This window comes from Salmo salar, chromosome 04 (assembly GCF_965601325.2).
Source record: "Salmo salar chromosome 04, fSalSal1, whole genome shotgun sequence".
Lineage (NCBI taxonomy): Eukaryota > Metazoa > Chordata > Actinopteri > Salmoniformes > Salmonidae > Salmo > Salmo salar.
Window position 1 is genome coordinate 96,144,747 of NC_138294.1, and position 24,298 is coordinate 96,169,044.

At 45.3% G+C, this 24,298-nt stretch overlaps 1 protein-coding gene across 2 annotated transcripts in view; it reads left to right on the plus strand.

Annotated features, from left to right (window-relative positions):
- Window positions 1-24,298, plus strand: part of LOC123742519 (uncharacterized) — a 38,709-nt gene that overhangs the window by 584 nt on the left and 13,827 nt on the right. The window lies entirely within an intron of this gene.

The following is a 24,298-nucleotide window of genomic DNA, read 5'->3' on the forward strand; positions in this document are numbered from 1 at the left end:
GGGGGAGGGAGACAGGGGGGTGTGTGGGGAGAGGAGGAGGGAGTGAGAGAGAGGGGGAGAGGGAGACAGGGTGTGGGAGAGGAGAAGGGAGTGAGAGAGAGGGGGGAGAGGGAGACAGGGTGTGGGAGAGGAGAAGGGAGTGAGAGAGAGGGAGAGGGAGACAGGGTGTGGGAGAGGAGGAGGGAGTGAGAGAGGGGGGAGAGGGAGGAGGGAGTGTGAGAGAGGGGGGAGAGGGAGACAGGGTGTGGGAGAGGAGGAGGGAGTGAGAGAGAGGGGGAGAGGGAGGAGGGAGTGAGAGAGAGGGGAGGAGAGGGAGGGAGGGAGTGAGATAAAGGGGGGAGAGGGAGACAGGGGTGAGAGAGGAGGAGGGAGTGAGAGAGAGGGGGGAGAGGAGGAGGGAGTGAAAGAGAGGGGGGAGAGGGAGACAGGGGGGGTGTGGGAGAGGAGGAGGGAGTGAGAGAGAGGGGGAGAGGAGGAGGGAGTGAGAGAGAGGGGGGAGAGGAGGAGGGAGTGAGAGGAGAGGGGGGAGGAGGAGGGAGTGAGAGAGAGGGGGAGAGGGAGACAGGGTGTGTGAGAGAGGAGGAGGGAGTGAGAGAGAGGGGGAGGGAGACAGGGTGTGGGAGAGGAGGAGGGAGTGAGAGAGAGGGAGAGGGAGACAGGGTGTGGGAGAGGAGGAGGGAGTGAGAGAGGGGAGAGGGAGACAGGGTGTGGGGAGAGGAGGAGGGAGTGAGAGGAGGAGGGAGAGGGGGAGAGGGGGGAGAGGGTAACAGGGTGTGTGCTGTACAATATTCTAGTATTGTATCAATAATGTATTGCTGACGGGAGGCCTGCTGTTTCACGCTGGTAGGGTGTGTGTGTGGCATATGGGGACAGGGCTCTAAACTGCGACCATTTTGGTTGCACATGCTTCTAAATATTTTGCTGTGCAACCTGGAAGTTTCATTTGGGAGCACAGAAAAAAACAGAGTCATTGTTTTAATGATTATGCTTTGCTGTATCGCTGCCTCCGACAAAAAGCGTTGCAGATTTGTGACTGCCATGGTTTCACCAATACTACAGAGAAAACGGATTGTTTCTATCAAAAACCATTCAAAAGATATAATGCTATGTTTTTATCTTCCTATCGCGCATTGGCGGGCCACATGTTTGTCTTCATAAACCATGTCGCGGGCCGTTCTAAAACTAATCGTGGTCCGCCAACCATTTGTTTGCACTTTGTTCAGTTAGCTAGCTAACAAGACTTTACCACTGTATCCAACCATTTGGGGGCTCAGAAAGAATGTTAAAGGGATATCTTGATCAATGATCTTAGCAATGAATGAATGACTGATCTCTTGCATGTTGTGACTCACAAATGATTTGATAATTTCAATGACTGGTATTTGTATCAGGGTCTTTCTATAAACTAGGGTACCAGTGAGGATTTCCTACACTGTTGACAATTATCTGCCAATTCTTTTCATGTCATTACCTTTAAGATATAAGGAGGATCATAGCTATATTCAATCAAATTCACAAGTTTATTTAAAACCTAGGTTTAACCCTTTATCTTGGTGTCTTGACAGATTTGTTGAAAATCGTGTGACATAAAACATGACTTTTCTGTCTTTGCATTTATGGCAGTGTAAGTTATCATTATAACATATATGAAGCATGACTCAGTTAAATTAGACATTGAACTTGAACCTGTATGAATCCTGGATCTAGCTGTCAGACAGCATTTTGTATAAAGATCTCAGAAATGCAGTATAAGTACGTAACATTTCATGTCTCCTTATGTTAATGTGGCTGACTGTTAGACCTATTGCTATCCCCGCCCTATAGGGCTGACTGTTAGACCTATTGCTATCCCCGCCCTATGGGGCTGACTGTTAGACCTATTGCTATCCCCGCCCTATGGGGCTGACTGTTAGACCTATTGCTATCTCCGCCCTATAGGGCTGACTGTTAGACCTATTGCTATCTCCGCCCTATAGGGCTGACTGTTAGACCTATTGCTATCTCCGCCCTATGGGGCTGACTGTTAGACCTATTGCTATCCCCGCCCTATAGGGCTGACTGTTAGACCTATTGCTATCTCCGCCCTATAGGGCTGACTGTTAGACCTATTGCTATCTCCGCCCTATGGGGCTGACTGTTAGACCTATTGCTATCTCCGCCCTATGGGGCTGACTGTTAGACCTATTGCTATCTCCGCCCTATAGGGCTGACTGTTAGACCTATTGCTATCTCCGCCCTATGGGGCTGACTGTTAGACCTATTGCTATCTCCGCCCTATAGGGCTGACTGTTAGACCTATTGCTATCTCCGCCCTATAGGGCTGACTGTTAGACCTATTGCTATCTCCGCCCTATAGGGCTGACTGTTAGACCTATTGCTATCTCCGCCCTATAGGGCTGACTGTTAGACCTATTGCTATCTCCGCCCTATAGGGCTGACTGTTAGACCTATTGCTATCTCCGCCCTATGGGGCTGACTGTTAGACCTATTGCTATCTCCGCCCTATGGGGCTGACTGTTAGACCTATTGCTATCCCCGCCCTATAGGGCTGACTGTTAGACCTATTGCTATCTCCGCCCTATGGGGCTGACTGTTAGACCTATTGCTATCTCCGCCCTATGGGGCTGACTGTTAGACCTATTGCTATCTCCGCCCTATAGGGCTGACTGTTAGACCTATTGCTATCCCCGCCCTATAGGGCTGACTGTTAGACCTATTGCTATCTCCGCCCTATGGGGCTGACTGTTAGACCTATTGCTATCCCCGCCCTATGGGGCTGACTGTTAGACCTATTGCTATCCCCGCCCTATGGGGCTGACTGTTAGACCTATTGCTATCTCCGCCCTATAGGGCTGACTGTTAGACCTATTGCTATCTCCGCCCTATAGGGCTGACTGTTAGACCTATTGCTATCTCCGCCCTATGGGGCTGACTGTTAGACCTATTGCTATCTCCGCCCTATGGGGCTGACTGTTAGACCTATTGCTATCTCCGCCCTATGGGGCTGACTGTTAGTATTGCTATCTCCGCCCTATAGGGCTGACTGTTAGTATTGCTATCTCTGCCCTATAGGGCTGACTGTTAGTATTGCTATCTCCGCCCTATAGGGCTGACTGTTAGACCTATTGCTATCTCCGCCCTATGGGGCTGACTGTTAGACCTATTGCTATCTCCGCCCTATGGGGCTGACTGTTAGTATTGCTATCTCCGCCCTATAGGGCTGACTGTTAGACCTATTGCTATCTCCGCCCTATGGGGCTGACTGTTAGACCTATTGCTATCTCCGCCCTATAGGGCTGACTGTTAGTATTGCTATCTCCGCCCTATGGGGCTGACTGTTAGACCTATTGCTATCTCCGCCCTATAGGGCTGACTGTTAGACCTATTGCTATCTCCGCCCTATGGGGCTGACTGTTAGACCTATTGCTATCCCCGCCCTATGGGGCTGACTGTTAGACCTATTGCTATCTCCGCCCTATGGGGCTGACTGTTAGACCTATTGCTATCCCCGCCCTATGGGGCTGACTGTTAGACCTATTGCTATCTCCGCCCTATAGGGCTGACTGTTAGACCTATTGCTATCTCCGCCCTATGGGGCTGACTGTTAGACCTATTGCTATCTCCGCCCTATAGGGCTGACTGTTAGACCTATTGCTATCTCCGCCCTATAGGGCTGACTGTTAGACCTATTGCTATCTCCGCCCTATAGGGCTGACTGTTAGACCTATTGCTATCTCCGCCCTATAGGGCTGACTGTTAGACCTATTGCTATCTCCGCCCTATAGGGCTGACTGTTAGACCTATTGCTATCTCCGCCCTATGGGGCTGACTGTTAGACCTATAGCTATCTCCGCCCTATGGGGCTGACTGTTAGACCTATTGCTATCTCCGCCCTATAGGGCTGACTGTTAGACCTATTGCTATCTCCGCCCTATGGGGCTGACTGTTAGACCTATTGCTATCTCCGCCCTATAGGGCTGACTGTTAGACCTATTGCTATCTCCGCCCTATAGGGCTGACTGTTAGACCTATTGCTATCTCCGCCCTATAGGGCTGACTGTTAGACCTATTGCTATCTCCGCCCTATAGGGCTGACTGTTAGACCTATTGCTATCTCCGCCCTATAGGGCTGACTGTTAGACCTATTGCTATCTCCGCCCTATGGGGCTGACTGTTAGACCTATTGCTATCTCCGCCCTATGGGGCTGACTGTTAGACCTATTGCTATCCCCGCCCTATAGGGCTGACTGTTAGACCTATTGCTATCTCCGCCCTATGGGGCTGACTGTTAGACCTATTGCTATCTCCGCCCTATGGGGCTGACTGTTAGACCTATTGCTATCTCCGCCCTATAGGGCTGACTGTTAGACCTATTGCTATCCCCGCCCTATAGGGCTGACTGTTAGACCTATTGCTATCTCCGCCCTATGGGGCTGACTGTTAGACCTATTGCTATCCCCGCCCTATGGGGCTGACTGTTAGACCTATTGCTATCCCCGCCCTATGGGGCTGACTGTTAGACCTATTGCTATCTCCGCCCTATAGGGCTGATTGTTAGACCTATTGCTATCTCCGCCCTATAGGGCTGACTGTTAGACCTATTGCTATCTCCGCCCTATGGGGCTGACTGTTAGACCTATTGCTATCTCCGCCCTATGGGGCTGACTGTTAGACCTATTGCTATCTCCGCCCTATGGGGCTGACTGTTAGTATTGCTATCTCCGCCCTATAGGGCTGACTGTTAGTATTGCTATCTCTGCCCTATAGGGCTGACTGTTAGTATTGCTATCTCCGCCCTATAGGGCTGACTGTTAGACCTATTGCTATCTCCGCCCTATGGGGCTGACTGTTAGACCTATTGCTATCTCCGCCCTATGGGGCTGACTGTTAGTATTGCTATCTCCGCCCTATAGGGCTGACTGTTAGACCTATTGCTATCTCCGCCCTATGGGGCTGACTGTTAGACCTATTGCTATCTCCGCCCTATAGGGCTGACTGTTAGACCTATTGCTATCTCCGCCCTATGGGGCTGACTGTTAGACCTATTGCTATCTCCGCCCTATAGGGCTGACTGTTAGACCTATTGCTATCTCCGCCCTATGGGGCTGACTGTTAGACCTATTGCTATCCCCGCCCTATGGGGCTGACTGTTAGACCTATTGCTATCTCCGCCCTATGGGGCTGACTGTTAGACCTATTGCTATCCCCGCCCTATGGGGCTGACTGTTAGACCTATTGCTATCTCCGCCCTATGGGGCTGACTGTTAGACCTATTGCTATCTCCGCCCTATAGGGCTGACTGTTAGACCTATTGCTATCTCCGCCCTATGGGGCTGACTGTTAGACCTATTGCTATCTCCGCCCTATGGGGCTGACTGTTAGACCTATTGCTATCTCCGCCCTATGGGGCTGACTGTTAGACCTATTGCTATCTCCGCCCTATAGGGCTGACTGTTAGACCTATTGCTATCTCCGCCCTATAGGGCTGACTGTTAGACCTATTGCTATCTCCGCCCTATAGGGCTGACTGTTAGACCTATTGCTATCTCCGCCCTATGGGGCTGACTGTTAGACCTATTGCTATCTCCGCCCTATAGGGCTGACTGTTAGACCTATTGCTATCTCCGCCCTATGGGGCTGACTGTTAGACCTATTGCTATCTCCGCCCTATAGGGCTGACTGTTAGACCTATTGCTATCTCCGCCCTATGGGGCTGACTGTTAGACCTATTGCTATCTCCGCCCTATAGGGCTGACTGTTAGACCTATTGCTATCCCCGCCCTATAGGGCTGACTGTTAGACCTATTGCTATCTCCGCCCTATAGGGCTGACTGTTAGACCTATTGCTATCTCCGCCCTATGGGGCTGACTGTTAGACCTATTGCTATCCCCGCCCTATGGGGCTGACTGTTAGACCTATTGCTATCCCCGCCCTATGGGGCTGACTGTTAGACCTATTGCTATCTCCGCCCTATGGGGCTGACTGTTAGACCTATTGCTATCTCCGCCCTATGGGGCTGACTGTTAGACCTATTGCTATCTCCGCCCTATAGGGCTGACTGTTAGACCTATTGCTATCTCCGCCCTATAGGGCTGACTGTTAGACCTATTGCTATCTCCGCCCTATGGGGCTGACTGTTAGACCTATTGCTATCTCCGCCCTATAGGGCTGACTGTTAGTATTGCTATCTCCGCCCTATAGGGCTGACTGTTAGACCTATTGCTATCTCCGCCCTATAGGGCTGACTGTTAGACCTATTGCTATCTCCGCCCTATAGGGCTGACTGTTAGACCTATTGCTATCCCCGCCCTATGGGGCTGACTGTTAGACCTATTGCTATCTCCGCCCTATAGGGCTGACTGTTAGACCTATTGCTATCTCCGCCCTATGGGGCTGACTGTTAGACCTATTGCTATCTCCGCCCTATAGGGCTGACTGTTAGACCTATTGCTATCCCCGCCCTATAGGGCTGACTGTTAGACCTATTGCTATCTCCGCCCTATAGGGCTGACTGTTAGACCTATTGCTATCCCCGCCCTATGGGGCTGACTGTTAGACCTATTGCTATCTCCGCCCTATGGGGCTGACTGTTAGACCTATTGCTATCCCCGCCCTATGGGGCTGACTGTTAGACCTATTGCTATCTCCGCCCTATGGGGCTGACTGTTAGACCTATTGCTATCTCCGCCCTATGGGGCTGACTGTTAGACCTATTGCTATCTCCGCCCTATAGGGCTGACTGTTAGACCTATTGCTATCTCCGCCCTATAGGGCTGACTGTTAGACCTATTGCTATCTCCGCCCTATGGGGCTGACTGTTAGACCTATTGCTATCTCCGCCCTATAGGGCTGACTGTTAGACCTATTGCTATCTCCGCCCTATAGGGCTGACTGTTAGACCTATTGCTATCTCCGCCCTATGGGGCTGACTGTTAGACCTATTGCTATCTCCGCCCTATGGGGCTGACTGTTAGACCTATTGCTATCTCCGCCCTATGGGGCTGACTGTTAGACCTATTGCTATCTCCGCCCTATAGGGCTGACTGTTAGACCTATTGCTATCTCCGCCCTATGGGGCTGACTGTTAGACCTATTGCTATCTCCGCCCTATAGGGCTGACTGTTAGACCTATTGCTATCTCCGCCCTATAGGGCTGACTGTTAGACCTATTGCTATCTCCGCCCTATAGGGCTGACTGTTAGACCTATTGCTATCTCCGCCCTATGGGGCTGACTGTTAGACCTATTGCTATCTCCGCCCTATGGGGCTGACTGTTAGACCTATTGCTATCCCCGCCCTATAGGGCTGACTGTTAGACCTATTGCTATCTCCGCCCTATGGGGCTGACTGTTAGACCTATTGCTATCTCCGCCCTATGGGGCTGACTGTTAGACCTATTGCTATCTCCGCCCTATAGGGCTGACTGTTAGACCTATTGCTATCCCCGCCCTATAGGGCTGACTGTTAGACCTATTGCTATCTCCGCCCTATGGGGCTGACTGTTAGACCTATTGCTATCCCCGCCCTATGGGGCTGACTGTTAGACCTATTGCTATCCCCGCCCTATGGGGCTGACTGTTAGACCTATTGCTATCTCCGCCCTATAGGGCTGATTGTTAGACCTATTGCTATCTCCGCCCTATAGGGCTGACTGTTAGACCTATTGCTATCTCCGCCCTATGGGGCTGACTGTTAGACCTATTGCTATCTCCGCCCTATGGGGCTGACTGTTAGACCTATTGCTATCTCCGCCCTATGGGGCTGACTGTTAGTATTGCTATCTCCGCCCTATAGGGCTGACTGTTAGTATTGCTATCTCTGCCCTATAGGGCTGACTGTTAGTATTGCTATCTCCGCCCTATAGGGCTGACTGTTAGACCTATTGCTATCTCCGCCCTATGGGGCTGACTGTTAGACCTATTGCTATCTCCGCCCTATGGGGCTGACTGTTAGTATTGCTATCTCCGCCCTATAGGGCTGACTGTTAGACCTATTGCTATCTCCGCCCTATGGGGCTGACTGTTAGACCTATTGCTATCTCCGCCCTATAGGGCTGACTGTTAGTATTGCTATCTCCGCCCTATGGGGCTGACTGTTAGACCTATTGCTATCTCCGCCCTATAGGGCTGACTGTTAGACCTATTGCTATCTCCGCCCTATGGGGCTGACTGTTAGTATTGCTATCTCCGCCCTATGGAAAACATCTACCATAGTCCCACAAATCTCCCCTGACTGAGTTCAACCATTACCAACCTGTTGCTCTCATTTCACTGATCATGAAATACTTTGAAAGATTGGTTCTTAACATCCCACCGTTCACTCCAACCAAACCCTAACCTGGACGACACTGGGCCAATTGTGCGACACCCTATGGGACTCCCAATCACATCCAGTTGTGAGACAGCCTGAAATCGAACCAGGGTCTGTAGTGACACATCTAGCACTGAGATGCAGTGCCTTAGACCGCTGTGCCACTCAGGAGCCCTGAATTAGTGTGCCAATATTTATTTTCATGAATGAGCTGTGCCAAGATTTTACTCCTGAAGGACAATAACGTGATTCTGATTCTGGAGTGCTTGATTTACAGTAGGGTCTCGTTAGTTTTAACAGAGAAAGCATCAAGGTAATGAGTTTATGTTTTCATGTTTTTGGTGCCTTGGATTGGACACTGAGTCTACTGTGTGCAAGACCCATCACTATTCCTATAAATTATTCTGGATATAATGACAATAAATGACATAGCTTTGTGGGTTATTTACAATATGACCTCGTAATGAAATAACATGACAATACATGTTGTTGTCCATGTTACACCTGCAATCTTAAACAATACAAGTAGCTTGAAGTAGCCTCCTTGAATTTGTAGCAAAAAAAATCAAGTATTTGAATAGGCTGTCTTGGAGATTCTACACAGGGACACTCAAAGTCATTCTTTATTTTCAGAGCGCTGAGGAGGTTCCAACCATCTCAATGCACCAAGTACACATGTCAATCAGGAGCTCTCCCGGGGCAGTCCTGTTAGTTCTCTTATATACAGACAAGTTATATTTGCATGATTTAGCTTATTCATCGTTCATAAGTAATTCATCATTAACGTTTTCTTCATTCGTGTGACGGACCATTACTGGGTCATGCATGTGAGGCTTTTCCTCTCTAAGCTGAGACCTTGAAACTGAGATATCTTTCATTCTCAAAACAAGGGTCTGGGCGTACTGCCAAATTGTAGATACTGCTAGTGAGGATTCGTTCAGTCAGTCACTTGCATTTGGTTAATAGAAAAGCATAAACATAAATGTTTCATTGCAAGGTTTCCATTGAAATTCAGACGTTCCCTCAGTTTGGTGATTGAAAAGATATTGTAATTATTGTAGCCAATTTATACATTTTCCTGCTCCCTTACACTTATTGGGGTGGCAGGTAGCCTAGTGGTTAGAGCGTTGGACTAGTAACTGAAAGGTTTTTTATTTATTACATTTTTTACCTTCATTTAACTAGGCAAGTCAGTTAAGAACAAATTCTTATTTTCAATGACAGCCTAGGAACAGTGGGTTAACTGCCTGTTCAGGGGCAGAACAACAGATTTGTACCTTGTCAGCTCGGGGATTTGAACTTGCAACCTTTTGGTTGCGAGTCCAACACTCTAGGCTACCCTGCCGCCCCAGGTAAAACTCTGCCCCTGAACAAGGCAGTTAACCCACTGTTCCTAGGCCGTCATTGTAAATAAGAATTTGTTCTTAACTGACTTGCCTAGTAAAATAAAGATCTGAGATTTTGATACTTTTTTGGTGAGCGATGTGGCCACTTTCATTTGCTTCCCACTGCTTCAATTGAAGGGTGTTGCGTTAATCTTTTGTGGTGAATTATGAGGATGACAACATCTAATGTTGGCTTCAACTTGGCATACATACAAATCCTTCCATTACAAAAGGAACCTGTTTTTGGTCACTTTCTCATGATAAAAATGTTTATGGTGCAATTCAAATGCTGAGATTAATGATACCGCTATTCATGGCTTAATTATGTGGGCCTGCGTTGGCCAAGTAAGTACATAAAACTCGCCATGCATGCATCCAATCTATTTAGTCAGGCAATGTCCATCTTATTTTCACATATGTGACCCGATTCAGGAAACTAGGCAAGTCACGACTTCACAGGAGAGCCGTTTGAACGTAACATTGTTTTTAATCAGAATGAGTTTTTTTTGTTGGCTTCTCGAACATGTGAAGTTTCATGTGCCATAATAACAAACTTGTGTGTGATCTGTAAATACGATTACAATTGTTAAATTACGAGCCTTATTGGTTAAGCCAAAGAAAAAACTGTCAACCTTCCCACTAGCCCTGATTGGCAGAGATAATGAGTGGGCTGGACATGCATAGAAGGCTTCTGTCTAATTGAGCTCGTCAGTCTGTGTTGGTAATCCTGTCGAACTGAGCTTTTTAAAAAATATATTGTGTAGTGGAGCTGCATAAGTGTTGCTCTCCACTTTCTGGAGGATCAATTTTTGTAGTCAGTGGAATTAGAGTATGATAGCTAAAGAGATGGAGAAAACACCTGTATTCAGATTTCATCTTCAAACTAAGGGCAACCATGGCATGGCTTTCCTGACAGGGAGACGCGTCCATCATGCATTATAGTCTAGCATTAGCTAGCTACATTTTCAGATATTACACGTTTTCTAATTTTGACAGAAAATGGTTTAATTAAAAAAAATTCTCCTCTCTGCACAGGCCATACAAACGCTTCACACCGTGTGGCCGCTGCCACTCTAACCTGGTGGTCCCAGCGCGCACGACCCACGTGGAGTTCCAGGTCTCCGGCAGCCTCTGGAACTGCCGGTCTGCAGCCAACAAGGCTGAGTTCATCTCAGCCTATGCTACCCTCCAGTCCCTAGACTTCCTGGCGCTGACGGAAACATGGATTACCACAGAGAACACTGCTACTCCTACTGCTCTCTCTTCGTCTGGCACGTGTTCTCGCATACCCCTAGAGCATCGAGCCAGCGGGGTGGTGGCACTGGAATCCTCATCTCTCCCAAGTGGACATTCTCTCTTTCTCCCCTGACCCATCTGTCTATCTCCTCATTTGAATTCCATGCTGTCACAGTTACCAGCCCTTTCAAGCTTAACATCCTTATCATTTATCGCCCTCCAGGTTCCCTTGGAGAGTTCATCAATGAGCTTGACGCCTTGATAAGTTCCTTTCCTGAGGATGGCTCACCTCTCACAGTTCTGGGTGACTTTAACCTCCCCACGTCTACCTTTGACTCATTCCTCTCTGCCTCCTTCTTTCCACACCTCTCCTCTTTTGACCTCACCCTCTCACCTTCCCCCCCTACTCACAAGGCAGGCAATACGCTTGACCTCATCTTTACTAGATGCTGTTCTTCCACTAATCTCATTGCAACTCCCCTCCAAGTCTCCGACCACTACCTTGTATCCTTTTCCCTCTTGCTCTCATCCAACACTTCTCACTCTGCCCCTACTCGGATGGTATTGCGCCGTCCCAACCTTCGCTCTCTCTCTCCCGCTACTCTCTCCTCTTCCATCCTATCATCTCTTCCCTCTGCTCAAACCTTCTCCAACCTATCTCCTGATTCTGCCTCCTCAACCCTCCTCTCCTCCCTTTCTGCATCCTTTGATTTTCTCTGTCCCCTATCCTCCAGGCCGGCTCGGTCCTCCCCTCCTGCTCCGTGGCTCGACGACTCACTACGAGCTCACAGAACAGGGCTCCGGGCAGCCGAGCGGAAATGGAGGAAAACTCGCCTCCCTGCGGACCTGGCATCCTTTCACTCCCTCCTCTCTACATTCTCCTCTTCTGTATCTGCTGCTAAAGCCACTTTCTACCACTCTAAATTCCAAGCATCTGCCTCTAACCCTAGGAACCTCTTTGCTACCTTCTCCTCCCTCCTGAATCCTCCTCCCCCTCCCCCCCTCCTCCCTCTCTGCGGATGACTTCGTCAACCATTTTGAAAAGAAGGTTGACGATATCCGATCCTCGTTTGCTAAGTCAAACGACACCGCTGGTCCTGCTCACACTGCCCTACCCTGTGCTTTGACCTCTTTCTCCCCTCTCTCTCCAGATGAAATCTCGCGTCTTGTGACGGCCGGCCGCCCAACAACCTGCCCACTTGACCCTATCCCCTCCTCTCTTCTCCAGACCATTCCGGAGACCTTCTCCCCTTCCTCACCTCGCTCATCAACTCATCCTTGACCGCTGGCTACGTCCCTTCCGTCTTCAAGAGAGCGAGAGTTGCACCCCTTCTGAAAAAACCTACACTCGATCCCTCCGATGTCAACAACTACAGACCAGTATCCCTTCTTGCTTTTCTCTCCAAAACTCTTGAACGTGCCGTCCTTGGCCAGCTCTCCTGCTATCTCTCTCCGAATGACCTTCTTGATCCTAATCAGTCAGGTTTCAAGACTGGGCATTCAACTGAGACAGCTTTAGCAGTGCGGAGAGCCTCCGTGACACAGAGAAGAGCAAACTCTCTCTCCTCTGCTCTCATCCTTCTAGACCTATCTGCTGCCTTTGATACTGTGAACCATCAGATCCTCCTCTCCACCCTCTCCGAGTTGGGCATCTCCGGCGCGGCCCACGCTTGGATTGCGTCCTACCTGACAGGTCGCTCCTACCAGGTGGCGTGGCGAGAATCTGTCTCCGCACCATGCGCTCTCACCACTGGTGTCCCCCAGGGCTCTGTTCTAGGCCCTCTCCTATTCTCGCTATACACCAAGTCACTTGGCTCTGTCATATCCTCACATGGTCTCTCCTATCATTGCTATGCTGACGACACACAATTAATCTTCTCCTTTCCCCCTTCTGATAACCAGAACGCCGCAGCCCGTCTGGTGTTCAACCTTCCCAAGTTCTCTCACGTCACCCCGCTCCTCCGCTCTCTCCACTGGCTTCCAGTTGAAGCTCGCATCCGCTACAAGACCATGGTGATTGCCTACGGAGCTGTGAAGGGAACGGCACCTCCATACCTTCAGGCTCTGATCAGGCCCTACACCCAAACAAGGGCACTGCGTTCATCCACCTCTGGCCTGCTGGCCCCCCTACCTCTGAGGAAGCACAGTTCCCGCTCAGCCCAGTCAAAACTGTTCGCTGCTCTGGCACCCCAATGGTGGAACAAGCTCCCTCACGACGCCAGGACAGCGGAGTCAATCACCACCTTCCGGAGACACCTGAAACCCCACCTCTTTAAGGAATACCTAGGATAGGATAAAGTAATCCTTCTAACACCCCCCCCCCTTAAAAGATTTAGATGCACTATTGTAAAGTGGTTGTTCCACTGGATATCATAAGGTGAATGCACCAATTTGTAAGTCGCTCTGGATAAGAGCGTCTGCTAAATGACTTAAATGTAAATGTAATGTAAATGTAAAAAATAATTAAATTTTCAAGCCAAAGTGTACTGTTAGCTAGCTAGCTAACATTAGCTGGCTGGCTCCCTAGCTGATGGTATTATTCGTATCCCAGAGCCGTGTGCTGTTCTAGTTAGAGCCTAATGTTAGCTAGCTAACATTGAACATGGTTGGTTAGCTCCCAGCACTGTGGCATTGTTGGCACTGTTCATTGTTGTTTAACCCGCTAACGTTAGCTGGCTGGCTCATTAGCTAACATTACGTGACGTGTATACCACACCCGTTGAATATGGCCAGTGCCAGTAAACCTCTGCAAAATAAAGTGTAATGAAATTGTTGCCAGCAGAGCTGGTTAGGCTGTTTTCATGTTATCCAGAGGTAAACAAATCATTGTCCAGAACGTCAAGAGTGAGCTCTGAGAGTGAAATGAGATGGGTGGGGCTAAAGCTTAAGAGTGTGTGAATGATGCTGAATGAGTGTAGACAAAGAAGAGCTCTTCACTAGATAGCAAAACATTCAAAGGTGATTTTCTCAAAAGTGAATTTACAAGTTGATCAACTTTCAAAGCAGAATTACTTTCCCATTGTTCCTCAAATGCAGTGTATGATATACAATTGTGTACCTCTGAGTCTCTACCTTTATCTAATCTAAAAAAACACAATTTCAAATTTTGCTACATAAGACCGAATCCAGGTGGTGAGTCACATATTTAAGAATGTAATAATAATTTGAATATCAAAAATATATACAGTACCAGTCAAAAGTTTGGACACACCTACTCATTCCAGGGTTTTTCTTTATTTTTACTATTTTCTAAATTGTAAAATAATAGTGAAGACATCAAACCTATGAAATAACACATCCGGAAACATGTAGTAACCAAAAAAGTGTTAAACAAATCAAAATATATTTGATATTCTTCAAAGTAGCCAGCCTTTGCCTTGATGACAGTTTTGCACCCTCTTGGCAGTCTCTCAACCAGCTTCACCTGGAATTATTTTCCAACAGTCTTGAAGGAGTTCCGACAGCCGGGAAGAACTATTGGGTATCAGAGCGACAGTCACTCGCCAGCACTACCAGCATTACGACCAGGAATACGACTTTCCCGAAACGGATCCTTTGTTCGTGTCTCCCCAGGACAATTGAACTGATTCCAGTGGCCGAACCAAAACAACGCCGGCGGAGGAGAGCTACTCGGAGTGGTCTTCTAGTCCGACTTAGGAAGCGCGCACACCACCCACCGCTTCCGAGTATATTACTCGCTAATGTTCAGTCTCTGGATAGTAATACTGACGAGCTCAGGGCAAGGATTTCTTTCCAGAGAGACATCAGGGATTGTAACATACTCTGTTTCACGGAAACATGGCTCTCTCGGGATGTACTAACTGAGTCCTTCCAGCCAGTTGGGTTCTCAGTTCATCGCGCAGACAGGAATAAATACCTCTCCCGGAAGGAGGGTGTATGTTTAATGTTTAACGACTCATGGTGTGATTGTGATAACATACAGGAACTCAAATCCTTTTGTTCACCCAAACTAGAATACCTCATAATCAAATGTCAACCGTATCACCTCCCAAGAGAATTCTCTTTGGTTATATTCACAGCCGTGTATATCGAGCCGATACCATGGCGGCCCTCAAAGAACTTCACTGGACTTTATGCAAACTGGAAACCACATATCCTGAGGCAGTATTTATTGTAGCTGGGATTTTATCAAAGAGAATATGAGGAAAAGAATGCCGAAATTCTATCAACACATTGACTGTAGTACTCCTTTCGGCAAATCTGATCGCGACTCCATTTTGCTCCTCCCTTCCTATAGGTAGTAACTCAAACAGGAAGTACCAGTGCTAAGGACTATTCGACGCTGGTTTGACCAATCGGAATCCACGCTTCAAGATTGTTTTGATCTCGCGGACTGGGATATGTTCTTGGTAGCATCAGAGAATAATATTTACATATATGCTGATCCGGTGACTGAGTTTATCAGGAAGTGTATAAGAGATGTTGTACACACTGTGACTATTAAAACCCTAACTAGAAACAGTGGATAGATGGCAGCTGTCGGGACATGACTTAACATAAATCTGATGACTGTTATGTATTGAATCAACTAACTAGGTTTAATTGTTACTCTATTAAATTAATCATGTAACAATTAACTCATTACGATTTGGGGCAACACGGAAGAAGTTGTTTAATGAGTTACCATCTCCCGAATTAAACTCTAGATGATATATAAGTTATATGTCGATAACAGTCAGTTATTAATCATTCCCTCATATCAGTCTCATCATTCATGTATTAATCATTCCCTCATATCAGTCTCATCATTCATGTATTAATCATTCCCTCATATCAGTCTCATCATTCATGTATTAATCGTTCCCTCATATCAGTCTCATCATTCTGAATGTCACAAATTCCTTGCATCTACACAAACCCCAGCTTTTCGTATCATTCCATATAACAGATTTAATTGTTTATTTACTAACTAAATGATAACACAGGATACACACACGGTATAGGTTATTGATTAGAAACTTAATACGATGGAAACAGGTCCCTAGCGGAGTAACGACATGATGACTGCTTGTTTATCAAAAGAGGGATGAGTAGAAAAAGGGGAAAAGGGAGAAAGAAAGAGAGACTAGAGAGACTTATATACTTGGAACTACGCTCACAGTAATCATAATACTTTGTCCTGAACCGCTGCCCATTAAGGGGAAAAAAATAATGAATCTATTTACGTGTTTGGATGTCTTCCTTCGTCATTTATCTCTGTTGGACCCAGGCCTTCGTGGAAAGGGTTCTGTTGGCCTTCTCCTGAGCTCTTAACCTCTTGGGGCTAGGTGGGACGCTAGCGTGCCACCCGTGGTGCACTCCATCAACAGCAGGTGCATTTCAAGAGCGGCAAATTTGAATCCAAATAAATGTCAAAATTCAAATTTTTCAAAAATACAACTATTTTACACCATTTGAAAGATAAACATCTCCTTAATCTAACCACGTTTTACGATTTCAAAAAGGTTTTACGGCGAAAGCATAAATTTAGAGTATGTTAGGACAGTACATTTACGAGAGTTGTGTGTAATGTTTTGTCAAGTCAAAGACAGGGTCACCAAAACCATAAAACCAGCTAAAATGATGCACTAACCTTTTACAATCTCCATCAGATGACACTCCTAGGACATTATGTTAGACAATGCATGCATTTTTACTTCTATCAAGTTCATATTTATATCCAAAAACAGCGTTTTACTATGGCATTGATGTTGAGGAAATCGTTTCCCTCCAATAACCGGCAGTCAAGTCAGCGTCACAAATTAAATAATTAAAATTAGAAAACATTGGTAAAATATTATATTGTCATTTAAAGAATTATAGATTTACATCTCTTGAACTCAATCAACTTGCCAGATTTAAAAATAACCTTACTGGGAAATCACACTTTGCAATAATCTGAGCACTGCGCCCAGAAAAATACGCGTTGCGATACAGACTAGACGTCATGTTGGGGAGATCTAAAATCGAAAATACTATGTAAATAATCCATTACCTTTGATTCTCTTCATCAGATGTCACTTCCAGGTATCACAGGTCCATAACGAATGTAGTTTTGTTCAAAAAAGCTCATCATTTATGTCCAAAAATCTCCGTCTCGTTAGCACATGATGTAAGCCAGCCGGACTTCTCGTCATGAACGAGGGGAAAAAATATATTTCCGTTCGTTCAAACATGTCAAACGTTGTATAGCATAAATCATTAGGGCCTTTTTTAACCAGAACATGAATAATATTCAAGGTGGACGAATGCATACTCTTTTATAACGTATTGGAACGAGGGTACCCAACATGAACTCGCGCGCCAGGTGTCTAATGGGACATCATCGTTCCATGGCTCTTGTTCGGTCAGATCTCCCTCCAGAAGACTCAAAACACTTTGTAAAGGCTGGTGACATCTAGTGGAAGCAATAGGAAGTGCCAAAATATTCCTAAGCCCCTGTGTTTTTTAATGGGATAGGTTTAAAGTCAATACAACACATCAGGTATCCACTTCCTGTCAGAAAATGTCTCAGGGTTTTGCCTGCCAAATGAGTTCTGTTATACTCACAGACACCATTCAAACAGTTTTAGAAACTTTAGAGTGTTTTCTATCCATATATAATAAGTATATGCATATTCTAGTTACTGGGTAGGATTAGTAACCAGATTAAATCGGGTACATTTTTTTTATCCAGACGTGCAAATGCTGCCCCCTAGACCCAACAGGTTAACTGATTGTCCACAAGAGGTCACAATGTCCTTCTTAGTTGTCTGTGGCTTCAATACCTTGTTCTGTGGTCTGAAGCAGACTAACATGGTGGTGTTTACTTTCGCTCCCAGGAAGAGGGGTCCTCTGAAGACAGCTAATCAACCGTGTCAATGATCCTCAGTGGGCTGATAAGAGCAGTGTAGTTGATGATGATTTGAAGAGAATAACCGGATGGTCCTACTTAAAAACCTCTCTGGGCTAGGTGGGATGATAGCGTCCCACCCTATTCAACAGCCAGTGGAATCGCGTGGCGCGAAATACAAATACCTCAAATGCTATAACTTCAATTTCTCAAACATATGACTATTTTAAACCATTTGAAAGACAAGACTCTCGTTAATCTAACCACATTGTCCGATTTCAAAAAGGCTTTACAGCGTAAGAAAAACATTAGATTATGTTAGGAGAGTTCATAGCCAAAAATGTCACAAAAACCAAAACCACAGCTAAATGCAGCACTAACCTTTGATGATCTTCATCAGATGACACTCCTAGGACATTATGTTAAACAATACATGCATGTTTTGTTCAATCAAGTTCATATTTATATCAAAAACCAGCTTTTTACATTAGCATGTGATGTTCAGAACTAGCAAACCCACCGAAAACTTCCGGTGAATTTACTAAATTACTCATGATAAACATTGACAAATACATAACAATTATTTTAAGAATTATAGATACAGAACTCCTTTATGCAATCGCTATGTCCGATTTTAAAATAGCTTTTCGGCGAAAGCACATTTTGCAATATTCTGAGTACATAGCTCAGCCATCACGGCTAGCTAATTTGACACCCGCCAACTTCGGGGTCACCTAAACTCCTAAACACCTAAAAATTGGATACCCTTTGCTGTTCTTCGTCAGAATGCACTCCCAGGACTTATACTTCAACAACAAATGTTGTTTTGGTTCCAAATAATCCATAGTTATATCCAAATACCTCCATTTTGTTTGTGCGTTCAGGTCACTATCCGAAGGGTAACGCGCAAGCGCATTTCGTGACAAAAAAATTCTAAATATTCCATTACCGTACTTAGAAGCATGTCAAACGCTGTTTAAAATACATTTTTATGCTATTTTTCTCGTAAAATAGCGATAATATTCCAACCGGGCAACGTTGTATTCATTCAAAGGCTGAAAGAAAAAAATGGAGAAGTCTCGTGAATGCGCATCTCAGTCTCACTGTCCCCAGGCTGACCACTTACAAACTCTGCTGCTGTACTTTGCCCAGAGACAGCAAACACCCCATTCCACTTTCTGTCGGCTTTAGAGAGCCAATGGAAGCCTTAGAAAGTGTCACGTTACAGCACAGATGCTGTAATGTTGATAGAGATGCAACAGAAGGACAACAAATTGTCAGACAGGGCACTTCCTGTATGGAATCTTCTCAGGTTTTGGCCTGCCATATGAGTTCTGTTATACTCACAGACACCATTCAAACAGTTTTAGAAACTTTGGAGTGTTTTCTATCCAAAGCCAATAATTATATGCATATTCTAGTTACTGGGCAGGAGTAGTAACCAGATTAAATCGGGTACGTTTTTTATCCAGCCGTGAAAATACTGCCCCCTAGCCATAACAGATTAAAACAAGTCAATGTAATCCTCAGGTACCCTAAAATGTAATTAAACTATAATATTTAATACAGCAAGAAGTATGTTCAATAGGATAACAATATTAGCAGGTGCTCTTCGTCGCGCTCGCATAGACTGATTTCCAACTCTGAGTCCCAGTTCTAAAACTCATAATTCTTCCTCGTTTGGGAATAAACAAGCCTGAAACCTTGAACAAAGACTGTTGACATCTAGTGGAGGCACGCTGGGCCATAGGAATTGCGTACTGGGCGCTAGATTACATTTTTTCCCTATATGTTCTAATGGAAGAGCGTGCTCAAAAAAAGAAATCAGGTTGGTTTTTCTTTGGATTTTCTCGTACCATATCTATTGTGTTAGTCTCCTACATTATTTTTAAATTTCTACAACTTGAGAGTGTTTTCTTTCCAATGGTACCAATTATATGCATATCCTGGCTTCAGGGCCTGAGCAATAGGCAGTTTACTCTGGGCATGTCAATCAGGCGGAAATGGAGAAAAATAGACCCTAGCCTGAAGAAGTGAATTCCATTCCTTTTCTTTAGATTTGTGTGTATTGTTGTGAAATTGTTAGATATTACTGTTAGATATTACTGCACTCTTAGAGCTAGAAACACAAGCATTTAGCGCCGTAATAACAACTGCTAAACACGTGTATGTGACAAATAAAATTTGATTTGACATATGCTGAGCACTTGTTGGCTGCTTTTCCTTGACCAGTGGTCCAACTCATCCCAAACTATCTCAATTGGGTTGAGGTCAGGTGAGGCCAGGTCATCTGATGCAGTGTCTTTCAAATAGCCCTTACACAGCCTGGAGGTGTGTTGGGTCATTGTCCGGTTGAAAAACAAATAATAGTCCCACTAAGCGCAACCAGATGGGATGGCGAATCGCTGCAGAATGCTCTGGTAGCCATGCTGGTTAAGTGTGCCTTGAATTCTAAATAAATCACCGACAGTGTCACCAGCAAATCACCCACACATCACACCACCTCCTCCATGCTTCACGGTGGGAACCACACATGGGGAGATCATCCATTTAGCTACTCTGGGTCTCACAAAGACACGGTGGTTGCAACCAAAAGTCTCACATTTGTACTCATCAGGCCAGAGGACAGATTTCCACCAGTCTAATGTTCATTGCTTGTGTTTCTTGGCCCAAGCAAGTCTCTTCTTCTTATTGGTGTCCTTATTGGTGTCCTTTAGTAGTGTTTATTTTGCAGCAAATCGACCATGAAGGCCTGATGCACGCATTCTCCTCTGAACAGTTGATGATGAGATGTGTCTGTTACTTGAACTCTGTAAAGAATTCTTTTGAGCTGCAATTTCTGAGGCTGGTAACTCTAATGAACTTTTCCTCACTTGAAGAACACTTGAAGAAACTATTGACAAAAATGTAAGCCTATGCAACATTAATAAATACAGTTAATTAGGAATGAAGTTTGTGCAGTAGGCCTAATACACTGAACAAAATGATAAACACAACAATTTCAGGGATTTTACTGTTACAGTTCATATAAGGAAATCAGTCAATTGAAATAAATTAATTAGACCTAATCTATGGATTTCACATGACTGGGAATACATATATGCATCTGTTGGTCACAGATACCTTAAAAAAAAGTAGGGGCGTGGATCAGAAAACCAGTCAGTATCTGGCGTGACCACCATTTGCCTCAAGCAACATGACACATCTCCTTCGCATAGAGTTGATCAGGCTGTTGATTGTGACCTGTGGAATATTGTCCCACTCATCTTCAATGGCTGTGCGAAGATGCTGGATATTGGTGGGAACTGGAACACACTGTTGTACACATCGATCCAGAGCATCCCAAACATGCTCAATGGGTGACATGTCTGGTGAGGCCATGGAAGAACTGGGACATTATCAGCTTCTAGGAATTGTGTACAGATCATTGCTACATGGGGATGTGCATTATCATGCAGAAACATGAGGTGATGGGGGTGAATGAATGGCATGACAATGGGACAAAGGATCTTGTCACGCTATCTCTGTGCAGACCATCGATAAAATACAATTGTGTTTGTTGTCAATAGCTTATGCCTGGCCATACCATAAGCTCACCACCACCATGGGGTTACATTTGGTCTGTGGTTGTGAGGCCTGTTGGATGTACAACCAAATTCTCTAAAAGAATGTTGGCGGCGGTTTATGGTAGAGAAGTGAAGATTCAATTCTCTGTCAACAGCTCTAGTGGGCATTCCTGGAGTCAGCATGCCAAAAGCACGCTCCCTTAAAACTTCAGACATCTGTGGCATTGTGTTGTGTGACAAAACTGCACATTTAAGAGTGGCCTTTTATTGTCCCCAGCACAAGTTGCACCTGTGCAATGATCATGCTTTTTAATCAGCTTCTTGATATGGTGGATGGATTAGGTGGATGGATTATCTTGGCAAGCAGAAATACCCACTAGCAGGGGTATTTTCCTCTGCATATTGGCTATATGCTTGGCCTGCCAATATTGTTCTTCTCAGACCATATTTTATTTCATAACAAAATAGATCAGATGTTATATCACTTGCGAGACACAGCTGAGCATATATTGAAATCATTTGTTTTATTTTACGGGACTGATGGTACCTTTATCTGATGGTCAGTCTCAGCAGAGGGAGGGAGAGAGCAGCACACAGTCCCTGATCTCTCCTTTCCTCCAGTGAGACTGACCAGAGAGAGGTAACACCGTCTTCCACCTGATGGCAAAACTCGAGTCGCACTACATTATTTCTGCCTCATGCACAAATTCATGTGGTTCCTATGACCAGAGAAATTTTAATTTCATTAAATGTTTTATTTAACCTTTTTTTTATCTAGGCAAGTCATTTAAGAATAAATTCTTATTTACAATGACGGCCTACACCGGCCAAACCCAGACGACCCAGCCTTAGATTGTTACGGCTGTGTACGGGAGGCGAAGTCAGGTGCAGGAGAGCAGAGTAGATTTAACAGGCACACTTTTATTCCGGTCAAGAAATAGGCATAAAATGACATCAAAGTGCCCAAAAGAAAACACGGAACATGTACAAAAGTATGGCGCGTGAACATCTCACATAACAATAAAAAATTACACACAAAGACATGGAGGGGAACAGAGAACTAAATACATGCAATGTGATTAGATAATGAAAACCAGGTGTGTATGGAAACAAGACAAAACAAATAGACATGAAAAATGGAGCGGCGATGGCTAGAAAGCCGGTGACGTCAATCGCCGAACACTGCCCGAACAAGGAACCGACTTCGGTGGAAGTCGTGACATAGATATTAAAATATGCATGACAAACTGCTAATAATAAAACGCAAGTGGATTGAGACACTTGGCTACTAATCCCTTGCAGCTGCAGCGCGAAAGGGAGGTAAGGAGAATCACTTTTTATGTTTTATAGAAGTGTTAAATAAAAACACTGTTGAAAGTGCTGAATAGAAACTTAAACATGAACTCGTAAAAACAGCAGCTCTTTGCTGTATTCTTTGACAGTAAAACAGTATTTGTATTTATTATGGATCCCCATAGTAATGAAAAATGACATGGTGGAGATGCATCCTACAAGTGCGAACGCTGTCCAGCCACTGGCGTAGAAAAGGTAAACATTCTACTCTGCGTTTTCAGCAGAATCTTACGTAGGCTGGCAACCGACGTGATCAAGAAAGCCACCTCAAGCCTATAATCCTCGGCAAGCAAACTATTGCCACATTGGAACTCTTTATTTTTATTTATTTCACCTTTATTTAATCAGGTAGAAAGTTGAGAACAAGTTCTCATTTACAATTGCGACCTGGCCAAGATAAAGCAAAGTGTCACGTCCTGGCCAGTCTAAGGGTTAATTGGTATTGTAGTTTGGTCAGGACGTGGCAGAGGGTATTTGTTTTATGTGGTTAGGGGTGGTGTGTTTGTTGTAGGGCAGTTGATTTAGGTATTCCGGGGTTTTTGGGCACTGTTTGATTTTCATGTATTCTATGTTGAGTCTAGTGTGTCTGTTTCTATGTTTGGGTTCATTGGGGTTGTGACTCTCAATTGAAGGCAGGTGTTGTCTATTTGCCTTTGATTGAGAGTCCCATATATGAGGGTGTGTTTGTGTTTGTCTTTTGTGGGAGATTGATTTTGCACTGCGTTTTATATAGCCTGCAAAACTGTCATTCGTCGTTCTTGTTGTTTTCTTGTTTTCTCGTGTTCAACGTCATTTAATAAATTAAGATGATGAGCACCAACTCTACTGCGTATTAGTCCACGTTCTCAGACGACGATTTCTCTATATCATCGGAAGATGAAGAAACTTGTGACACAAAGCAGTTCGACACACACAACAACACAGAGTTACACATGGAGTAAAACAAACATACAGTCAATGATACAGTAGAAAAATAAGTCTATATACAATGAGAGCAAATGAGGTGAGATAAGGGAGGTAAAGGCAAAAAAGGCCATGGTGGCAAAGTAAATACAATATAGCAAGTAAAACACTGGAATGGTAGATTTGCAGTGGAAGAAAGTACAATGTAGAAATAGAAATAATGGGGTGCAAAGGAGCTAAATAAATAAATACAGTAGGGGAAGAGGTAGTTGTTTGGGATAAATTATAGATGGGCTATGTACAGGTGCAGTGATCTGGGACTGCTCTGATAGCTGGTGCTTAAAGCTAGTGAGGGAGATCAGTGTTTCCAGTTTCAGAGATTTTTGTAGTGCGTTCCAGTCATTGGCAGCAGAGAACTGGAAGGAGTGACGGCCAAAGGAGGAATTGGCTTTGGGGGTGACCAGAGAGGTATACCTGCTGGAGCGCGTGCTACAGGTGGGGGCTGCTATGGTGACCAGTGAGCGGAGATAAGGGGGGACTTTACCTAGCAGGGTCTTGTAGATGACCTGGAGCCTGTGGGTTTGGCGACGAGTATGAAGCGAGGGCCATCCAACGAGAGCATACAGGTTGCAGTGGTGGGTAGTATATGGGGCTGTGGTGACAAAACGGATGGCACTGTGATAGATTGCATCCAGTTTATTGAGTAGGGTAT